At 66.5% G+C, this 2495-nt stretch overlaps 1 protein-coding gene across 2 annotated transcripts in view; it reads right to left on the bottom strand.

Annotated features, from left to right (window-relative positions):
- The window catches only part of BCORL1 (BCL6 corepressor-like 1), a 59257-nt gene extending 59086 nt beyond the window's left edge, over positions 1–171 (bottom strand). For both annotated transcript variants that reach the window (XM_012727246.1, XM_012727248.1), the window contains exon 1: positions 125–171. The gene's annotated coding sequence lies outside the window, so the exon portion shown is untranslated. The remainder of the gene's footprint in view (positions 1–124) is intronic.
- Positions 172–2495: the final 2324 nt, after the last annotated feature.

Below are 2495 nucleotides of genomic sequence, written 5' to 3'. Positions count from 1 at the left end.
CACCTCCCTCCCCCGGAACCCCTCCCCTGAAGCAGGGGCTCGCGTCTCCCTCCCCGCCAAGAATCGGTGTCCCTCCAGGGAAGTCTACCCAGCCCTCCTCCGCCCCTTACGGGCTCCTACCTACCAGTATCCCTCTCGCCGAAGTAATAATGGGGGCGACCTGAGTTGGACTGTTTGCTACTTTCTTTCAGAGACTAGCCGTCCTTGGTCACGCCGACCCTGCGTAGAGATAGAGAAGTGCATTAATACTCTTGTCCCCCCAAGTTCGAATCGTCGTGGAAATGTCGCACAGGAAAAGGTTTGGCAGTGGAAGTGAGCTGGGGGTGAATCCCATTCGTCAAACCTCACCCCAGGCATGTAAAGCCGGGGATTCGTCCCTTTCCTTAAAAGCCATCAAAACGCTTTGGAGGGGTGGGGAGAGGAAGAAAGTGGGAGGTAGATTACCTAAGCCCCAAGGTCCACGCGACTCCAAGCGACGCTACATGTAGGAATAAGATACGAACTAGGCTGCCTCCGCGGGAGGAAAAGTATACCCCCCCAAGCCGTCGTCCACCCCTAAACACACATCCCTAAGAGAGTCAGACGGCTAAAGAAGGGGGGAAGGTTGTGGGAGTACTGGAGAGTGAAAGGGTTGTGACGGGGAGGGTCCCCGGCCCCCAGTGAGCAGAACCCAGATGCTAAAAGGTGGGTGGGGGTGCGGCATAACTGCAAACGGTGTCTTTCCTCGCTTTTCCCGGAATCGCCGCTCAACACCGTCTAACACTCGTAGTTGCTTACCAGTCAGTCCCCTAGCCCCATTTGTGCGCGTGAAGCGGCTGGAGCCCGGGAAGCCCGGGCACAAACTCCGCGGAAGCTGGCCTTCGCCACCGCCGTGCTGCCGCGGGCCTCCCTCCTTTCGCTGGCGGCCCCGCCGATCTACCTTCGCCCCCGGCCGAGGCCAGACCCCGCTCGCAACTCCACGCCCCTGCTCCACCCCCGGCTCCCCCTCCCCTCGCCCTCTCCCCGCGGGTCCGGCCCAGCCCCTAGCGCCGCCCCGCCCTATGGCTCGGTCCCGAGCCGAGCAAGTGCCCCGAACTCGCCCCCCGCCCCCACGCCCAGGCCAGTCCGGCAGGGCCTGGTTTCCCCCTCCCGCGGCGCCCCGCCCCCGAATCCACGTCCTACTCCGCCACCCTACTCGGCCCGGTCCGGGTTCGGCCCGCGCCCAGGCCACCGGAGCCCACGGTTCGGTCCGGTGTACGGTCACCCACCCCGCCCTTGCCTGGGTGCCGGCCTGGCCCGCTGCCTGCGCCCGCTGAGCCGGCCCTGGCGCGCGGTCCGGGTCCCGGTGCCGGCCTCGGTCCCGCCGGCGTTGCCGCGTCTCGCCACGAGGGCTCGGTCCACGCAAGATCCGAACCCGTGCGGGGTGGGGGCCGCGGAGAGCAAGTTTCTTTATCTTCCCTCCGCCCCCGACGCAGGGCCGCGCCGATCCCCCCCCCCAATGGCGCCCCCTTCACCTGGGCAGAGCCCCCCGGCCGCTGTCGCAACTTTGCTCTTCTCCAAGCCGCCGGGGAAGCGGGCGAAGCGAGAGGCGGAGGGAGGTGGCGGGGGGTGCTGGGATCAGGCCGCTGGGCTCCGGGAGGACACGTGGGGGAGGAGGGGAAGGAGGAGGAGGAAGGGGGGGGCGGGCCTGCAGTTCTCGGGGCTCCCCCTGCCAGCCTGGGGGAAGCCGGAACCTCACCCGGCAGCCGCAGACCCCGCACTGGCCACGGGGGAAGAACCGAGCCACCTTCTCCAGCCAGCCCCCCGCTCCAGGAAGGGGGGGGGCGAGCAACGCCGCTTGGGGTCGGAGAGCGAGCGTTTTCGCTCGTGCTTTATGTGTGACTCTCTAGGCGTTTAGCCTCCGTATATAGGGTGGGGGGACGTAGGGTCTTGCGTGCGGGGGGGCACCCCCGCCGGACGCCCCGCCCCTCCCCCGGTCCCCCACTTCCCTACCCTGAGCGACCTCGTTGCAGGGCTCTGGCGCTCGGGCACCGAGGCCGCCCGCGGGCGCAGCCCCAGCCCCGGCGCCGAAGTGGGACAGGTGCTGGGGAAGGGAAAATGCCGGGGCTTGCTGCCTCGCCTCGCGTTTCCCGCGAGGCCCACCCTTCGCGGCAACCTCCCTAGCTGCAAACCCCTTGGGCGGCCCTCAAAGGGCAGCTCCCTGCCTGGGCGTGGAGCAATGGGGGGGGGGTAAAAGCCTGAGGGAGGAAGGGAAGAGGAGGAGGGGGACGAAAGGTCTGTAAAGTGGGGGAAGCCTGAACTGCTGGGGCTGTAAACCTGCCTCAAAGAGGACTTGGCTTCTGCCCTCGCTGGCAGGGCTCCTCAGTCACCAAACCGAGCCCCTTGACCCTTACCCTTTACCCTAACGACTCCCCTCTTGGCCAAAGGAATAAATCCTCGTCAGTGTTTACACCCCAGGCCACCCCCGAATTGAAGGGCTGACAAGCCTGCGGTCCACACTGAAACTCTGATGACTT

This window comes from Condylura cristata, unplaced genomic scaffold (genome assembly GCF_000260355.1).
Source record: "Condylura cristata isolate star-nosed mole 26May11 unplaced genomic scaffold, ConCri1.0 scaffold00019, whole genome shotgun sequence".
NCBI classification, from domain to species: domain Eukaryota; kingdom Metazoa; phylum Chordata; class Mammalia; order Eulipotyphla; family Talpidae; genus Condylura; species Condylura cristata.
Note: the sequence above shows the minus strand (reverse complement) of the source record. Positions and strands in the feature narration are given on the sequence as shown.